At 41.5% G+C, this 20566-nt stretch overlaps 1 long non-coding RNA gene across 2 annotated transcripts in view; it reads left to right on the forward strand.

The window, feature by feature from the left end:
- The first annotated feature begins 692 nt into the window (after positions 1-692).
- The window catches only part of LOC138737694 (uncharacterized), a 31747-nt gene continuing 11873 nt past the window's right edge, over positions 693-20566 (forward strand). The window contains exons 1-2 of one of the 2 annotated variants that reach the window (XR_011341154.1): positions 693-750; positions 11551-11619. This is a non-coding gene — a long non-coding RNA (uncharacterized lncRNA). Of the gene's footprint in view, positions 751-1802; positions 1868-11550; positions 11620-20566 lie in introns of those variants that run through there. The other variant, XR_011341155.1, reaches the window with a different exon arrangement.

The raw sequence follows: 20566 nt of genomic DNA on the forward strand, positions 1-20566 counted from the left end.
AACAAAATGGGATCCCGAGGAATTCAAAAAGCCTGAAAAGAGTAATAATTGCTGCTTTGGGAATGTCATCGGGATGGACTGGGATTTGATGATATCTCTTGATGAGGTCGACCTTTGAAAAGATACGGCAATTGTGCAGGCATGCAGAAAAATCCTATATATGCGGAATAGGGTATCTATCAGGCAGAGTTATATCATTGAGCCTGCGGTAATCGCCACAAGGTCTCCACCCACCGTTGTTCTTGGGCCCCATGTGTAATGGAATGCTGAATGTTACTCAATTCTTTCATAGGAGTAAATTCTGCCTTGGCCTGCTATAGTTTATCTGGCAGGAGACCACGAGCTCCGGCATAAATTGGTAGGCCTGAAGTGTCAATGTAATGGGACATGCCGTGGATGAGGAATTGAATTTAGGAGAGAGCACACCAGGAAATTTGTTGAGCAGGGCAGTATAGGTGTCAGTGCATAGAGCACCCTGAGTAGGTAGACTCGTCGTATGCTGCTTATCAGAGGTTACGTTTGGAAGGTAGTGGCATTGACTATTTTCTTTCACTTAACGTCAACTAGCAGGTCATGGGCCCATAGGAGACTTGCACCCAAGATGGACTGTGTGACAAAAGCCAAAATGAAATTCCAATGGAACGCTGCCTCTCCTATCTTAATTGTGATGCGTTGCATGCCAAAGCTGGGGATGGAAGTCCCGTTTGCAGCTTGAAGGACGAGTCCTTGTTGCTAATGCGTCTTTTTGAAGTATGTTGATGGGAACAAACTGAGCTCAGCGCCTGTGTCCATGAGAAATTTGTGCTTATAAGCATCATCATGAAGCTACAGGAGGCCAGTACTCGTACCAGCTGCCTAGGTCACTACTGGCAGCTGGCTTTGTTGTTTCCCGACAACTTTTCAGGCTTGCCACTGCCACCGTGGTAGCCACACTGGGGCATGCATTTATGAGCATTTTTCCTCATTAGCCCTTCTTGACGCCTGTCGATACGTTTGTCCCTTTTTGTTTGAACAGCAGCTATGGGTGGTGCGCAGGCCACGGGAGATGTCTCTGCTGAGAACCTGGGCTGTATGTGGGCAGACTCTTGCCATGATGTGTGGTAGAGTCTGTCAGCCTCCTAGGCCATGTCATGGGGACAACTGAAATCCATGCTTGCTATTGGTATGGAGACATGACCTGGGAGCTTCACCAGGAATAAGGTCTCAAAAAAAAAGCAATTGGAATGACCAACTGAGAAAGGGAAATGCAATTCCCATGAGCATTTCATTCATTAAATTGGATGGATTCCTGTTGCCTAGCCCCCCATATTTAAAAACCGCATGCCCCCTTCATGCCTGGTTAATTCCAGATTGTCCAGGAGGAACTGCCAGTACCTAGTGTATTGGTTTTCTGCCGTGGGGTGGCCAATAAATTCACTTACTTTAGCTGTTGTAGCGGCGTCCAGTGCCCTGACGACTTGCCAAAACTTCATATCTTCAGCTGTTATTCCATGAAGGCAGAATTGGGTTTTAGCCGAGTTCAGCCACACTCATGGCTAGTGGGCTCAGAAGGGGGGCAGGTGAACGCCTACTATATTAACTACTGCTCTGGCAGCAGCTGGCTGTTGTTGCTGCGTCCACGTTGACTGTGGATTCAACCTTCAGCTGAATCTTGCAGTCGGGGTCAACAATTGTAGCGACTACTCCAGTAGAGCTACTGAATGAATTCACCAGATATGGTGTTAGTCAGCAAAAAGACTGTTATTTAAATTTTCCTCCTCTTTTAAATCACTTCTGGCCCGAACACTTGTGGACATCACCCCGTACCCGCAACTCACCTGCAGAGTGCACAAAGTAAAGATAACGGGAGCCCTACACCATCTTGAAGGTGAGTACTCAACTCCTCAGTGCCACACATGGCCCCCCAGCCAGGTGAGTGAGTGGTGACCAGGCCTGAGGCGCTGCGTGGCCATTCGGTGAGCCACAAGGGCGAAGATTCAGCCGTTATGCGGCCCACTACATGTTTTTATAATGTGCTTCAGATCTTTTACAGTCAGGTCTCTCTATGGTTGACTCTTAAATATCCCTCTAAATGGGATAGTAAGTCCCACGGCTCTTCCAAAAACTAAAGCTGGAATTTGAAAGTTTTAGAGAGTAATTTTATCCCTTTTTATCAGAATGCCTTGCATAAAACTTTTGAACCCATTGATTGGAGGAATTTGTTTGTTTGCTTGTATTAGGGCACACATGAACTCTCTCTGTCTCTCTCTCTCTCACACACACACACACACACACACACACACACACACACACACACACACACACACACACACACACACACACACACACACACACACACACACACACACACACACACACACACACAATGCTGGTTGGCGTCAAGCAAAACTGCATCATTCCCTTAACACTTCCCTCAGCCTTAATGGTACAATGCCATAGTTCATTTCTCATGATCTTCCCACTGGAGCAGAATTATTCTACAGGACTAATGAGAAACTGTGTAGCCTATGTGGCCTCCATTCCACAATCAAGGTCATCCAAACTCTTAAGTTGAGCTGCGTCTATTAACTTTGTTTGAAGGGACTCTTTGTTTTGTTGGGAAATGTGGATATATGTTTCTATCCCATTGTTAAATTAGAATATTATGAAAAGTTCCCTCCCATCCATGGATTCCACCTACATGTCCTGTTTCCTTGGAAAGGCAGCCAATGTACTTAATAACTCATCACATCCCAAACATGCACCCTTCTCCCTCATCCCATTGGGGGATGGCTTAAAAGTGAGAAAGCACATACCAAAAGTCTTAAATACAGCTTCTTCTCAGTAGCCATCAGGCTCCTGAATGAACCCAATAAGTCTTCTCATGCTGCCCTTTGTTGATTCTAATTGATCTTCCTTTCATTGTAATCCTACAATCTTTAAACTGTGCTCTTTATATAATTGTATGTAATGTAAAAGGTTACTCATTGGTCTGTTTGCAGACGAAACCTTCTCACTGTACTAGACAGATTATGTTGTGTTTGTATTGTATATAGATATCTTTTTGGGCGATAAATTGGGCAGGTTCTTTTTAGTGTAGGTCACATAAAAACACTTTAAAAGAAATCTTATTTAAAATACATATGAAAGAACTTATCAGAACCACAGGCTGTCTGGAGTGGAATTTGCTGTTGTAAGAGGATCATGTAGTTTTTGGCAAGCAGAGAGAGTAAAACAGTTTCTCCTCTGGGGGAAGAGAGAGAGAGAGAGAGAGAGAGAGAGAGAGAGAATTCAGTTCTGCAGTTTTACAGCCAGCAACAGCAGCTGGGACTGGAACAGGACAAGCTGACCAGCTTGTGGAAAACCCCATTTGGAAGAAGGGTTGTGATTGCTTTGTTCAGCCAGGCCAAATTGTGGTTCATACAAGAGGAGAGGATGTTTCACTTGAAATAAGAGAAATAAAAAGGAACTCTGTGGTGACTGAAAGAAAGAAATGATCATCTGGAGAACTCTGAGGGGGCAAGTTTCTTCGGCAAGACACTGAAGTGGCTGATTAAAAAGAATCAGTTGTGGGTGTGCAGCAAACAAAAAATCTCTCTGAAAACTGACAAGAACCTTCCTGAGCAGTAACCATTTACCTTTCAAGCAGCAAAACCTGGTTAATTTTATAAATCTTAAATTCTATGCACAGTATAAGAATTGCCTGCAACTGGTAAACTTGGAGGAATGAGTATTTTGATTGGACCGTGAATCAAGTAACTTTTCTAAACTTACACACACATTACATACATGTGCGCTTAGAATAAGAAGGGGCTTAAGTTAGATTAGTTAAGTTAATAGTGATAAGTTAAAGTGTGATTCATGTTTAAAGATAATTAAAAGCAATTTTTGTTTAAGTAACCATTTGTCTTGGCGAATATCTATTGCTGCTAGGTTTTGGGGCCCTCTGGGCTCTTAACAGTAGCAAATGAACTTAAAATTAAAACAAACTAATTTAAAATTATAACAAATTATAACACTTGACAATAAAGATTTTGCTTCTTGAACACTTGGGCATGTATTTTATGGATTTTGGGCAGCTGATTGTGAAAATCACCTTAAAACTTTCCTATCATGTATCTTTTAAAAAAAAATATAACCTCTTTTTGTGATTTCCTGACATTTTAAGTCTACTAGTATATTGCCCACAACGTTTTCTGTTTTAGTCAATTTAAGCAGGTATGGGCATACACTCATTGCAGGTGCTATGCAGATATTGTCTTAAGCCTAGGCATGCTTAACCAGGATAGATGTGGACAGTGATACATTCTGTTACATTTGTGGCGAGTATATTCTTAAGGCTCAAAGACACAACATGACTACACTTAATAAAAAAGCCTTTGAGCTCTACTTTGGTTGTAAAATTGGTGACCAAGACAAATTCTGGGCTCTTTACATTTGCTGTGAAACATGTGCAGCAAACCTGAGAATGTGTGTCAACATCATTATGTGATTAAACATGCTAAATTCAATAAGTTAATTTAATGTTTCTCCAACTTCTTACATGATACAGGAGTTCTGAAATTATCTTTGTGTTCAGCTTGAAGTTGTCTGTCATAATCCCCATTTTTTTTCATTCTGAAAAGATTTGTTGTGCAGTAATATCACACAGACAATTTGAGCACTGGGGTATTTCCCATTATTTTTCTTGTCTGTCACAGCTTAACCAAGTACCTGGATAGTTAAATAAAAAGAGATTCAACTTTAGCCACTTTACTGTCCAAGGGAAAGTTTTATTGATTTCATAGGTATTAGAGATTTACAAATCTTTAATCAATATATGACAGATGAAAGAACAGCAGACATCTCAGTCATGGTGGACCAGCAGTTGAATCTTTGCTGGAATTCAGCTTTATAGGGGCCATGTTCTTCTATTTTTCAATAAAAAGACCCTATATCTTTCCCAAACTCAATTCTAGACTGTAATCAAAAATGATATCTTAATCTAAAATGCGAAAGAATCTAACACAATTGACTGCTTCAAATTTTAATATTCATTTTACTTTACAAAGGGAAAATAACACAAACTATTAAAATAAAGAACCAGTTTCACAGACTTCATTATCAAGCTTCAGAACAACCTCTCAATGTACTCCAAATATCATTAATTACTTAATGGAATGCACAAAGTAATGTTCTTGAGATAACTTCAGCGATCACATTCCAGATACAAACCCCGGCAAATGTTTCGTATAGGCTAAGCAAAGTATTTCTTGTCTTCCTCAAGTAGAGCCATAGGATGCAAACATTTTGAAGTTTAGGGAATGAGAGTTGGGTGAAGTGTGTAATTGGTGGCTGATTCAATCTCATCTGTTGTTCGACATTATTGCCTGGTGTCAAGTTTTCCTCCCAGTATGGATATAATTGCTGTTCAGATTTGTTAACATCTGCAAAGCTACTATTAAAATTGCTTTCATTCCCAAAAACAAAAGTCTTAATTTATTATTTGCTTTTTTCCCATAAAAAATGTGGTGGACGTATGCAAATTCATTATAATCTTGCATTCAGGGGTCATCCGTCTTAAGATGTCATGACAATTGCTGTAGTACATTAACACAATGTATTAGAAGTATCGTGATGTTTGATTACCTTCCTCTGACTGGGGGAAGCTTCTGAACTCACATTGGGGTCTTTGTTGTTCTTTAGATAAACTCATTACAATTTTTATTATCTCAGATGTCCTGATGCATTACATCTAGTCAGATGATGGATGATAAGGAACTGGGCAATATAAATATCAAAACTACAAAGATTTAACTTCCACTAAATCATTTATTTATTTTTAATTTGCTGCAACAGTCATGGTACTGCACAAAAGAGCTTGGAAATTCTTAAAAATCTTCAATGTGCTGGGAGGTGGACGGAAATACTTAGGCTGTGTCCTTAAGAATTTATACTGTTTTGACAGATTATTAATATAGTGCATTAAATACTGTTTAACAAGCACAACAAACAGGGGCTTTCTTTCCAGATAACGTCTTAATTTCAATGTACATTACTGTCTCCATTGTTTGCATCATCGGTGACAGCTGGTTTAAACTCCATGCAATTCCATTAGTGAGAAAATTCTTCACAACTTTTTTCTCTGCTCAGTCTCAACATTAGGATGCATTTAATGTCAGCAAAATGTATGCTTTAATAACTGAATCCACTTTCTGAAAATGAGATACCGGTAGTTCTAAGGCAGTAATGCTTGATCTGCACCCATGGAGTGATTAAATTTATTTGGTGGATTTAAATTTGAGTTCATATTCTGACTCTCATTCTGAAATGATTTCTCTTAATGGCCATCTTCTGGCTCTTGTGTCTACACGAGTAATAGCATTGGATAATAGAGCATTTCAGCTCACTGGATGAGACCTGCTTGTAGAAGGGCTGATCAATTAAGGAATAGGATTTATAATACCTTATGAATGTTTTCCAAAATTTATTGATGTCTTACACACACACACACACACACACACACACACACACACACACACACACACACACACACACACACACACACACACACACACACACACACACATACACACACACACACACACACACACACGAGTCTAGTCAGGTATAGCTCTCGTCTATTGGGGTTGAAGGTCGACTTTTATACTGTTTGTGTTCCCGCTGTTTGCCCCCATTTGCTGACATCACTGCCCGCATAACAATAGCGGGTTTACTGTGTGCGGGTACCTTCTTACATGACAATGCATTCTTCCCCTTTCGCTGTCCCCACCAGTTGGCTGTGCAATGGAGCCAGCGCCATGTTGGGGATGCAAGCCCCTACGCTGCCTTAGCTGCCGGTTCGCTTGCTGGGGCCAGTGCCACTGGCTCTTGGATGCGCTCACCACCCAGAGCGCCAGCCCGATTGCCATGGTGGCGGGCCGCTACAGGCTAATGTGAACATTTTTTGTTATTCAAATATATATCATGGTTGTACTACCCTGATAACCAGATTCTTTGAAATGAAGCTTCCACTGGAGTACTGAAGGAAATCATTCAATCATGTAATACATCTTTCATTAAAAAAACATTGATTACTTGTTGAAATGTTTATTTTATTGTTTTATTGGAAATATTAATTTAGTACCAGCCCAGCCTCTTCTGCCTCAGGCACATATTGCCTCTTTTAGCCCCACCTTCAACCCATCATCCTTCTGTGCTTCACATACGAATAGAACACCTTGGGATTCTCCTTAATCCTTCTTGCTGAGGCCTTTTCATGCCCCCTTTAAGCTCTCCTAAGTATTTCTTAAGCTCCTTCCTGGCTAACATATGCTTCTCATGAGCTCCTTCTGTATCTAATATTTGCTTCCTTCTTCCTTTTAACTACTTGCCTCAACTGTTTTATTAGCCATGGTTCCCTTTTCCTACCAGTTTTTCCTTGTCCCAATGGGACAAACCTATCTTGAACCCAACACAAGTGGTCACTAAACTTCCTCCACATTAGTCTGTGGTTTCACCATTGAACATCTATTTCCAATTTATCCTCTTGCCTTATCCCTTCGAAATTAGACCTTCCCCAATTAAGCAAAAAGGAATTCTGTGGTGACCTAAAAGAAAGAGGTTATCATCTGGAGAACCCTGAGGGGTCTATTTTTATCCTTTTTTACAGCTATGCAGAAGCTAAGAGAGTTGTGATCACTCTCACCAAAATGCTCCTCCACTGAAAAGTCTGACACCTGACCAAGTTCATTACCCAGAAATAGTATGAACCCAGTATGTCCTCTCCTCTCATTAGCCAGTCCACATACTATGACAGGAATCTAGTCTGTCAAATTCGGCCCCATCCCTTTGGCAGCCACAAGGTCCTAGCCAATATTAGGGAAGTTGAAATCACCCATAAGTACAACCCTCTGTTTCCTGCACCATTCCAAAATCTGCCTGCTTATTTGCTCCACGGTGTCCCAAGAACTATTTTGGGGTCCACTGATTACTCCCAACACAGTTATTCCTCCCTTCCCATTTCTGACTTCCACCCACACTGACTCAGTGGACGCTCCCTCTGCAGCATCCTCCCTTTCTTGAGCTGAGATAATATTCCTGACCTGTAATGCTACCATCTCCCATCTTATTCCTTTTAAAACACCTTCATCACCCAATCCTGCCCTTCCTCCAGCCAAGTTTCAGTAACAGCCACATAGTTTCAAGTACTGATCCATGCTCTAAGTTCATACTCTTTATTCCTAATACTCCTAGCATTGAAATAGACACATTTCAACCCCTCTAACTAGCAACATTTATGTTTTGTCCCCTGCCTGACCTTTCTTACAAACTCAGAACACATAGCATCATGCTTTTGATCTTCTTCTCTAATCTTTGCATTCATATTCTGATCCCCACCAGCCGCCAAACTAGTTTAAACTCTCTCCAACAGCTCTAGCAAACCTTTCTATCAGGATATTGGTCCCTTTCCAGTTCAGGTGCAGCCTGTCATTTTTGTATACGTCAGACCTTCCCCTGTAGAGATCACAATGGTCCACAAATCTGAACTCCTGCCCCCTGCACCAATTCTTCAGCCATGCATTCATCTGCTACAACTTCCTATTCCTACTCACTGGCAGGAATCCCAAGATTACCACCCTTGAGATCCTGTTTTTTAACTTCTTTCCCAACTCCCTATATTCACTCTTCAGGACCTTGTCCCTACTCCTATCTATGTCATCCATCCCCACATAGACCATGACAACTGGGTGCTCCCCCTCCCCTGCTAGAATGCTGTGAATTTGATCAGAGGTATCCCTGACCCTGGCATATGGGAGGTAACATACCATCTGGGAGCCTCCTTCTGATTCACAAAATCTCCTATATGCTATCCTAGCCAGCAAGTCTCCAATTATCATAGCTCTCCTCCCCTTACTTCTCTTTAAAGCTGAAGGGTCAGCCCCTGAGCCAGAGATGAAACCACCACATTTGTCCCTGGTACCCTGGTAGATCATTCCACTTCCCACTGCCCCCCAAACAGTATACTTATTGTTAAGGGTAAAAGCTACAGAGATGTGTTACGAGCACAGAGAACCCCAAAACCCAGCTGCAATAGATATTCACCAAGACAAATGGTAACTTAAAGTAAAGTTGCTTTTAATTATCTTTAAACATGAAACAGAATCACACTTTAACTTATCACTATTGATTTAACTAACCTAACTTAACACACTTCTAATTCTCAGTGCACATGTATGTAATGTGTGTGTAAGTTTAGAAAAGTTCTTTGGTTCACAGTCCAATCTCACTTCTCATTCCTCCAAGTTCACTGGTTGCAGACAATTCTTATACTGTGCACGGAATTTAACATTTATGACGTTCACCAGGCTTTGGTGCTTGAAAGGTAAATGGTTACCACTCGGGAAGGTTCTTGTCGGGTTTCAGAGAGAGAGATTTGTTGTTCCAGGACAGCCACAACTTATTTACTTCCATCAGTCACTTTAGTGTCTTGTTGCAAAACTTGCCCCCTCAGGATTCTCCAGATGATAACCTCTTTCTTTCAGGTCACCACAGAATTCCTTTTTGTTTCTCTTATTCCAAATGAAACATTAGATAACCAGTCCTCTCCTCTTGCATGAACTACAAGGGGGCTTTGACCAGGCTGAACTAAGCACTCACAACCCATCTTCCAAATGGGACTTTCCACAAGCTTGCCAGCTTGTCCTGTTCCAGTCCCAGTTGCTGCTGCTGACTGTAACACTGTAGAACTGATCTGTGTGCCTCTCTGTCTCAGAGGAAAAAACCTCTTTGACTCTCTCTGTTTGCAAAACCACATGACCCTCTTGGAACAGCAAGTTCCACTGCAGATAGAATATTGCTCCGACAATCTCTTTCATCTGTTGTCTTTTCATAAGGAACAATCCATTAGTGAAGTCTCTTGGGCACTCTCCAAAGCTTTTTCAAAGATTCCGAGGCCCCGAGCTCCAGTATTTTAAGTATTTTAAAGTGTTTGTATGTGACATACACTAACAAACTCTGCCCCAATTTATCCGCCAAAAACATATATATATTCTGTCACCAGTGCTTTGCACCCTCTGTCTCTTCCCCTTCCCTCTCCTAACAGTCACCCAGTTACCAGTTTCCTGACGTTATGGGTGACTGTCTTCCTGAAGCTCCTCTCTATCACTGCCTCCAAAATAATCCAGAGCTCATCCAGCTTCAGATCCCTAACTCAGCCTCCAAGGAGCTGCAGCTCGATGCATCTCTTGCAGGTGTAGTCAACAGACACAAATATGCTGCCTCAGATTTCCCACATCCTGAAATCAGAGCATTCCACTGCCCCAGCTGTGGTCACAATGAACTCTTCCTCATTTAAATTCAAAGATTTTACCTGGCCTTTCATTACTGGAATCAAGCTTCTCCTCAGCCTCTGATCACAGAAGCCAAAGTCTCTAAGTCCCATTCCTACCCTGAGCTACTCGCACACTGGCCACTACTCTTGAGCCCCTCTCTTTTTAGTTGTCACTGCCCCTTATCTTAATTATTCCTCCCACCAATCACCATTCTGTGTAACACTTAACTTGCCCCCCACTCGGTTTTTAAAGGCACTGACCTCAAGCTGGCTCCCGACATTCTCAGCGTTCTCAAGTCCCATACTCGTCCTCTTTCAATAATGGTTGGGAGATGTCTATGACCCGAGTCCCACGCCACTTGCTTTTTAAACGCACTCACCTCAAGCTGGGTCCCGAAACTCCCAGCTCTCTTGAGTCCCACGCTCCTCCTCTTTCAGTAATGGTCCCGATATGTGTTTATATATAAGGAACAAAATCTTTTGGTATCATCTTTGTATTATATATTGGCTTGTTTACTTCATATTTCATCTTTTCTTCCCTAATTGCTTTTTTATTTGGCTTCTTTTGATTTTTCAAAAGCTTCACAGTTTTTAGTTTCCCACTAATTTTTCCAGGCTGTATGCTCTCTCTTTTGCTGTAATGCTATCTTTGACTTCCTTTATCAGCCACGGTTGTCTGATTGTCCATTTAGAATGATTCTTCTTTGGGATGAAATGATCCTACAACTTCTGAATTACTCCCAAAAAAACTTCTGGCATTGCTTCTCTACTGTTATCCTTGCTAGGGACCACTTCCAATCAACTTTGGCCATCTTCTCTCTCCATGCCATCATAGTTACCTGTAAAAAATTATGGGAAGGAGGCTTCTGCTGTGGTAAGAAGGTCAACAAAGAGTTAATTCTTTAGTAGTTTATGCAGTCCACAGCTGCAGAGCATAGCATGACTAGAATGGGATGAAAGTATTAAACAAGTGGCTTATCAGAAAGTTGTTGGGTTTTAAGTCACAGAAACTGTGAAGGACAGAAGTAGCAAAAATATTAGATTGCCAATAGTAAAAAAATTATGTAAAACTGCATGTAGGCATCTGTCTAAGGGATTATATAAGTTGTACAAGAATGCCGTGTATTCTGAATAGGGATCAGTGCAAAACACAAGTTACAGTGTTTACTCATTCTTTGTACCCCTCACCCCCACTAGCGTAATACAATAAAGAAGTGATTGCATGCTCTTTGGTTCAGCTGCTGTTTGTTTTATTACAGCATAGGTCAACTTCAACATTGGTACAGTCAGCAGGATCTCACTCAGACATCTTGGTATCATCAGACTGAGTAAGTGGCAGATAGTGTTCAGGAGGCCGAAAGGAAAAATAAAGGTGACTTCAGATCCCTTGTGTCAGACTCCTACATTGACCTCTGAAAGCACTATGGTCCCTCATCTGAGGTAGACTTGGTTCCCTGCCGAGATCCGAAAAAGAATCAGAAGACTTAACAAGGAAGCATACAAGTTAGCAAATGTTCATTTTGTGATACATGGATGATTTGTATAGAAGAATAATAAGAGTTCATTTGGAATAATAAGTTTGTTTGGAATAAGAGTTCATGTGAAATAAGTTCCTTTGGAAGATTACAGAAATACTATAGAGTTTGTTTGGAATCTGCATGAAGTGAGCAGAGTCTGGGTTAAATTAAAAATTCGATGGTGGCAGAGATGGCCAGGATAAATCGTAATTTGGAGAAGCAGATGTGTAAAGAAATGGGACAGGCATTAGATAAAAGTGATTGGGGGACCCCGGAGCAACAAATGTATTATCTGCATCCAAAACATCAAAGGAATATTGACAATTGTCAGCAGCATTAACATAAAGGTTAGGCAATGAGGAAGTGGTTGCTCAGTGGTATGTGATCTGTGAGGGTAATAGAGAAATCAGAAAAATTATTAGGGGAAAAAGGATGTAGGGAAAAAGTGGGAAAAAATAAAGGAATGGAAGGAGCAAGGTTTTAATGAATTGGCAGAGGACAAAGGAACATAGTTGGAGGGACAATGCAAGTAGAAGAGGGGTAGTGGAATGTACAAAGGAGGTACATCTGAAGGTTGAGGAATATATGGCAATGCTATTTGATCAATAAAATGGCCAAACATAATAGGAACAAGATGACCCTGGGGACCTGTTGTCAGGCATGGCGACCCTATTCTTGCAGAACGAAGAGGGAAAAGGGAAAAGCTGAAGCTTGGCAAGGTCAACGTACAGCAGTCCAATGGAACTATAGCTGACTCTCTTCCTGTTCTAACATCTCCAAAAATCATTAGAACAGCTTCAGGAGAAAGACACAGGAGGCATCTTTGATGAGTCTGTGCCATTAAAAGAGATACCAGATTATTTGGATCATATCAAAAAGCCAATACACTTTCTAACATTGAAGAAACTGCTTGTAGGCTATCAATATCAGACATTTGACCAATATGAAGAAGATTTTAATTTGACTGTGAACAATTGCTTATAGTACAATGCCAAGTGCAGCAATTAGGCTAAGAGAGCAAGTAGGGGCAGTACTGAAATATGCTCACAAGCAAAACAGAGAAAATTAGTTTTGATAATGAAGCAGGGATGCATGTACCTGAACAAGTGCCACCAGAAGATAAGGGCCAGCTTTTCTAGAAAGAAGAAGTGGATCGACTGGTGGTGCATGAAAACAGATCACACATGTCATTCCCTAAAGAGATACTGAATCATGGGTAGAGGCTGCAGCCTTCTATCACCCCGTCTCCACACAACAAGCTAAACAATTTTCTCTAACACTTGTCTGCATTAAAGGAAAGAATATATCCTTTAACATTTACACGGTCTCACTATACGTGTTTGGAGTTTCCCATGATTTTGGTGCGTCGGGGTATCATTGTGGATACTTGACCTCCTCGGGTGCCCATATTTAAAATGTGATATTTGGGTTGAACCTATTGGCTTCTCTGTTCCAACCTTCCCACCTGGCAATAATTAAGCGTGATCCGCACACTAAAGCCCAGGACAACATGTCCCTGAGGAATGCCCATGCGAACGTAACCGCAAAGGCTGCTACTATCCATGGACCGCAAACCGTCTATTCTGATGAATTAAATAACTGTTGAATAGTCTGGCCCTGCCTGACATGGAGAGTGTATTAAAACTCCAGGGGGGTGCCCCTGCAAATCAAATTGATCTTTGGAAACAGCAGTGGTGCACCAGAAATCCTGAGACTTGGTTATGGACCACTCCTGCCGGGAAGGTTTGTGTACCTGATGCATTTTTACCTGTGTTCTTTAATTATATACATGCAATGACACATTTGGGAAAGGAGGGAATGGTAGGAGTGGCACCCTAATTTAAGAAAAGAGGCATAAAGAAAGGCACAGGAATGTATTCTGTCAGAAAAATAATCCTGGTAAAGCAATTAAGTGCCCTCCGGGTAGGACATTAATGCCAATGGGACTGTTTAAGTGTATACAGACTGATTTTATAGAATTGCCTAGAGTACACAGTTATAAGTATGGTTTTGCTATTATTGATTATTTTAGTAGATGGATAGAGGCAATACCAACAGTAAATGTCACAGCAGAAGCAACGGTGGGAATTATATTACAGTAAGTAATAGCCCGATTTGGACTCCCTACAATTATTAGGGCAAACAATGGGCCTCATTTTACCTCTAAAGCAAATGAAGAACTATTCCAGCATCTCAGAATAAAACAGCAATTTCACTGTGCCCATCACCCACAGTTGGTTGGAATTGTGGAAAGAGCAAATGGAACATTTTGCCAAACTAACTGAAGAAACAGGACTAAACGGGTTGAAAATACTCTCTCTGGCTCTTTTTGAAATGAGAATTACACCACACTAGCACAGAACTAACCCCAGTGGAAATATTGTTTGGAAAACTGCTGCATACACCTTGGTCAGCAGATAGAAACGTAGAATGTCTTGACCTACATGCCCTTACTGAAAGAATGATTAATTATGTAAAAGAACTAATTGAAATTCTTAAGACTTTGTATTCGTGGTTATGTAATGCTCAGAGAAGAAAAGAGGACAACATAGAAGAACCCTTACCAAAAATCCAAGCCTGAGATTATGTTTTGATATGGAATTGGAAGTGGAAAAAGTTGACACCAAGGTAGAAGACCCCTTCCAAGTATTACTCACCACACCCATGGCAGTAAAGATTGATGGTCAACCTCAGTGGATACATCACACAGTCTGTAAAAAGATTGGACCTGGAAAAAGGACAGTATGGTGCAAGAGAGGACAATTAATGCACTTATGGGTGTTTTTGGCTTTGTTTTGCGCATTCTAGTAGGGAGTAACTTGATAGAGGAGAAGGAGACTCCAAACCAGATATTTAAATGGGAATGGCGTGGCAATACTTATTTACATGTCCTTAATGTATATTGAAATAATGAATGTGTCCTGCTGTGTTATACCTGTACCCATTTACCAACCTAGAGTCATCAAGGATTCCTATACCCTTTAACTATACAGAACATCTAACATGGAGATGTCACTCCAACTGGACTCTGAGAGTTATAATGGCTAGGATTGAGGAGAACACATAAACCCAAATTTGTGAACTCGCTACTGAAGTAGTGGCCATATGAACAGTGGCCTTACAATACGAAATAGCTTCAGATTTACTTTTGGCACAAAAAGGAGGTACATGTGATAGATCAGGGGGTAAAAAAAAGGGGGAGGAGTTGCTCTGCTTGTTAAGGAGGACATTACTGCCGTGAGGTGGCAGGATGGTCTGGAGGGATCGTCCAGTGGAGCTGTTTGGGTGGAATTGAGGGGTGAAGGAGGCATAAGGGTGCTAATAGGGGTGTATTACAGACCGCCAAATGGGCCAAGAGAATTAGAGGAACAAATTTGTAGGGAGATAACGTGTATGTGTGAGAATCATAAGGTAGTGATCATGGGAGATTTTAACTTCCCTCACATTGATTTGGATATCCACACAGTTAGAGGGCTGGATGGGCTAGAGTTCGTTAAATGTGTTCAAGGTTGTTTTCTAAATCAATTAGTAGAAGAACCGACTCGGGACAGTGTAACACTGGATCTCCTGTTAGGGAACGAGCTAGGTCAGGTATGGGACATTAATGTTGGAGAACAACTTGGGTCTAGTGATCATAATTCTGTTAGTTTTCAGTTAGTTTTAGGGAAGAGCAAAGAGGGGCCTAAAGTTGAGGTTCTGGATTGGAGAAGAGCAAATTTCGAAGGAATAAGAAAGAATTTGGGGAGTATTGAGTGGGACAGGATATTTTCAGGTAGAGATGTAAACGACAAATGGAGGATATTCAAAAAAGAAATTTTGAGGGTGCAGAGCAGATATGTCCCAGTGAGGATCAAAGGAAAGGCTGGAAGTCATAGGGAGGCTTGGTTTTCGAAGAATATTGGAAATTTGGTTAGGAGAAAAAGGGAGGTGTACAAGAGGTATAAAGAGCAGGGAGCTGAGAATTTGAAGGAGGACTACAAGGAGTTTAGAAGTAATCTTAAGAAAGAAATTAGAAAGGCCAAAAAAAGGCACGAAGAGGCTTTGGCAGACAGAGTAAAAATAAATCCAAAGGGTTTCTATAGGTACATTAAAAGTAAAAGATTAGTGAGGGATAAAATTGGACCCCTTGTAGATAGTGAGGGTAGGCTGAGTGAGAAGTCAGAGGAAATGGGGGAAATTTTGAATGATTTCTTTGCCGTGGTATTCACTAGGGAAAAAAATATTGAACCATTTGAAGTAAAGAAAAATAGTGGGGAGGTCATGAAGCATATAAGGATAACCGAGGAGGTAGTGATGGCTGCGTTGAAAAAGATAAAGGTGGATAAATCTCTGGGACCGGACAAAATATTCCCAAGGACACTCAGGGAGGCTTGTGGACAGATAGTGGGGCCATTAACAGAGATATTTAGGATGTCACTGGCCACGGGAGTAGTGCCAAAGGATTGGAGGGTTGCGCATATGTTTCCGCTGTTTAAGAAAGGGTCCAAATGTAAACCTGGGAATTATAGGCCCGTGAGTCTGACGTCTGTGGTGGGTAAGTTGATGGAAAGTTTTCTGAGGGATGGTATTTACAAATATTTGGAGGTACAGGGATTGATAGGGAGTAATCAGCATGGTTTTGTCAGGGGTAGATCATGCTTGACAAATCTGATTGAGTTTTTCGAGGGGGTTACAAAAAAGGTTGATGAAGGGAAAGCTGTGGATGTTGTCTATTTAGACTTTAGTAAAGTTTTTGACAAAGTTCCCCACAAGAGGTTAGGAAAAAAGGTGGAGCCATTAGGTATAAATAAGGAGGTAGTGAAATGGATTCTGAAATGGTTGGATGGGAGGTGTCAGAGAGTAGTGGTAGAAAATTGTTTGTCCAATTGGAGGCCGGTGACTAGTGGAGTTCCTCAGGGATCGGTCTTGGGTCCACTATTGTTTGTTATATATATTAACCATCTGGAAGTAGGGGTGGAGAGTTGGGTAAGCAAGTTTGCGGATGATACAAAGATTGGTGGTGTTGTGGACAGTGAGGAAGATTACTGTAGATTAAAAGGTGATTTAGGAAGGTTGGAGGAGTGGGCTGAGAATTGGCTGATGGAATTTAATACAGATAAATGTGAGATGTTACATTTTGGAACGGCAAATCAAAATAGGTCATATGCATTAAATGGTAGGCTATTGAGATGTGCAGAGCAACAAAGGGATTTAGGAGTGATGGTAGATAGTACCCTCAAGGCTGATACTCAGGTAGATGGTGTGGTGAAGAAGGCATTTGGAATGTTGGCCTTCATAAATCAGAGTATTGAATTCAAGAGTAGGGAGGTTATGATGAAATTGTACAAGGCATTGGTGAGGCCAAATTTGGAGCACTGTGTACAGTTTTGGTCACCAAATTATAGGAAAGATATAAACAAAATAGAGAGAGTGCCGAGAAGGTTCACGAGAATGTTGACAGGATTTCAAGGTTTGAGTTACAGGGAAAGGTTGTGCAGACTAGGGCTTTTTTCTCTGGAGTGTAGAAGATTGAGAGGGGACTTGATAGAGGTGTTTAAGATTTTAAAAGGGTCAGACAGAGTAAATGTGGATAGGCTTTTTCAATTAAGAATAGGGGAGATTCAAACTAGAGGACCTGGTTTAAGGTTGAAGGGGGAGAATTATAAGGGGAAAATGAGGGGAAATTTCTTTACGCAAAGGGTGGTGGGGATGTGGAATGAGCTTCCGGCAGACGTGGTTGAGGTGGGATCATTGGTTACATTTAAGGATAGACTGGATAGTTACATGGAGAGGAGAGGTCTGGAGGGGTATGGACCGGGTGCTGGTCAGTGGGACTAGGAGGGTGGGGATTTGTTACGCCATGGACTAGTAGGGCCGAACTGGCCTGTTCTATGCTGTAAGTGGTTATATGGTTATATGGTTATATGTGCAGTAGCAGAACAGAAATGTGGTACTTCAGAAAATATTGCCTATTTAGCAAACCACGTCAAAGAAGGGATATATAACTCTATGAGGTGCAGAAAACATGAAAACAATTCCACAATTACACCCTCCCCACCCCCCCCCCCCCCACCCCGGGATCATCTTTTAAGGGATGGTGGACAACATTTATTCAGGGATTATGCCTCCTAGCCATCATTCTATTGGTTGTGTGGTTCTGTGATTCTTTTGTATGATCCATCTATGCCTTAAAACTAACTTGCTATAAGTGGTTATCTTTTAATATGTAAGAGCAAGAAGAACTCACCTCAAGGCAAAGAGAAGGAGATCAAGTAGGGACCTACTCACAGGCTGAGAATAGTGGCAGCCAGAGCATCGGGACTTGCGTAAGGGGCCCGCCATTGGGAAGAGAATATGACAGAGAAGGTGAGTGACAGGAGCTCCGGAGAAGATAGCCCAGGATGATGCCCAGAAAGGTCTATGAGCAAAGTAGTGGGAGTGCTGTCGGGCACGGGAAGCTTGGAGGCTCAAGATCGAGGGAGTTGGGCTGGGATGGAGAAGGCGGTGGTGGTGGGAAGCTCAGTGACTCAAAATAAAAGGGGCTGGACTGAGAAGAAGATGGTGGCAATATCAGCCGTTTGAGGTCAAGGGAGCTGGGCTGAGATGGAGTTGGCAGAGGGAAGGACCCCCATCGGTAGGGAGGAGAAGTATTAAAGAGAACAGAAACTTACCCGGTGAGACTGCACCAATCGGCAGATGTTAGGATGTTAGGACCAAGGCATTGGGCCTGGTGGACTCCAGGGGCAAAGCAGCCTGAGGGAATCCAGCAGGGAAGACATGTGGTGGGATGGCCTGGAGTCAGAGAGCAAGGTGGAGGAGGAGGAAGAGGGGGGGGGGGGGCAAAAGAAAGATAGCACATATAAGTGGAAGGCTGATAAAGGAGCAGAGGGCTTGATGCCTTTTGCCAGGGGAAATATTGCAGGCCATTGGACAAATAAAAAGGACTTTAAGGACACTGGTGGCAGGGCAACAGGCAATTAAAAAAGATGGACAGCTTAATGAAAAGGATAATGGAAACAGAGGATAGAATTGAGAGGGTAGAGGAAAGATTGAACAGGGGGAGAACAAAATGGTTGTGTGGGAAAGAGATAGGGTAAAAATATGGGAAAGGATAGACATGATAATAGTAAGAACATGATTAAGATTGTGGAGGGAAGAGACATGGTGGAGTTTCTGGAAAAATGGATCCTGGATATACAGGGGAAGGAAAAAATTGGAAATAATTTGGAAATAGAATGGGTCCACTGGCCTCTCAGCCCATACCCGGTGTCACACCAATGGCCGTGCTCTATCCTGGTGAGACTTCTGCGCTGTGATGATAGAGAGAAGATTTTGCATCTGGCAATGGTGGGGGTAAAAGCAAAGGGGGGATCTGGTGGAATTTGAAGGTCTTATTCTATTCGGACATAAGTGCGGCAGTGTTGAAGCACAGGAGGGAGTTTAATCTGATAAAAAAAAGAGCTTGAAACAAAAAAAAAGTTTACCCTCCTTCACCTGCCACACTGAAGATATTAAGGGCAGGAGGGGAAAGACGGTTTTTTAAAGACCAAAAGGAGGCAATGGACTTTGTAAGAACCCTGCCACCTCTACGAGACTAAATATAAATATAAATGATGGGGAAAGAGGGATTCAGGGGAAGAATGGATTGTAAATATTGAAAGTGTAAGGACCATGGAAGGGATATGTTTCTTTACATAATATTAATGTTTGAAGGGGATTGTATATGTTAAGTAAAGAAGAGATATGGGGAACTTACAGAAAGACAGGGAAGTATAAGTGACAGATGGGTACATTAGGCTCTTCTCAAAATAGGGGTGATTGGCACCAATAGCTTTGTTATGGGTGGGGAAAGGTAAATTGGGGTGGGGGGGAAGGAAGAAGAGGATTTTTTCCTGAAGGGTTTTTATGTTTGGTTTTGGAATGTATTTTTTAGTTTTGTTAACTTATTTACCTTTTATTTGGAGCACAATCACTTGTGCCAAGGATCTACAGAGGAGAATCAGGATGGAGGTTAAGTATTAGGGGACAAGATGGAGTGGTCTGTGGGCAATGGATAAGTAAATTAAATTTGTGAGTTTTAATGTAAATGGGATAAATGGGTAGATTACTAGAAAAAAAAGAGTCTGATAAACCTAAAAAAGATGCAAGTGGGAATAATGTTTTTTTTTTCAGGAGATCACCTTACAGAACAAGAGCATTAAAAGTTAAAGAGGGGGTGGGTGGGTAAGGTGCCGATGTCCTCCTTCAATTTCATGGCTGGAGAGTGGCCATTTTGATAGGGAGAAATGTTCCAGTGATCTTCAAGGATGTAGTCATGGACTTGATGGGGAGATTTGTAATGATACATTGCCAAATGTACTCAGAAACTTAGACACTTATGAATATATATGCTCTGAATGTTGATAACAAAAAAATTATACAAGATATATACTTGAAAGTTACTGAAGGGTGTGAAAATGTCTTCACTGGAAGGAATTTAAATTTTTGTCTGGATCTGGGCATAGATAAGTCAGCAAAGAAAGGAACAAGGGCTAGGGCGACTAAGTCTACTCTTAGTACATAAAAATACAGAAATTTGGTGAATTAAAAAGCTCAAATATTATATGTTACAAAAATATAAAAGAGAAAAGTTGATTTTATTATCTAGTCAGCAGTATTATGATCTGGGGAAAAGGGCCTGCATCGTCTTGTCCTGGCAGGTGAGAGTGGAAGAGGCCTCAAGAGCAATTAATGTGATTCAAACAGAGGAAGGCAAAATCTCATATAAACCAAAATAAAT

The sequence above is a fragment of the Narcine bancroftii genome, chromosome 6 (assembly GCF_036971445.1).
Source record: "Narcine bancroftii isolate sNarBan1 chromosome 6, sNarBan1.hap1, whole genome shotgun sequence".
Lineage (NCBI taxonomy): Eukaryota > Metazoa > Chordata > Chondrichthyes > Torpediniformes > Narcinidae > Narcine > Narcine bancroftii.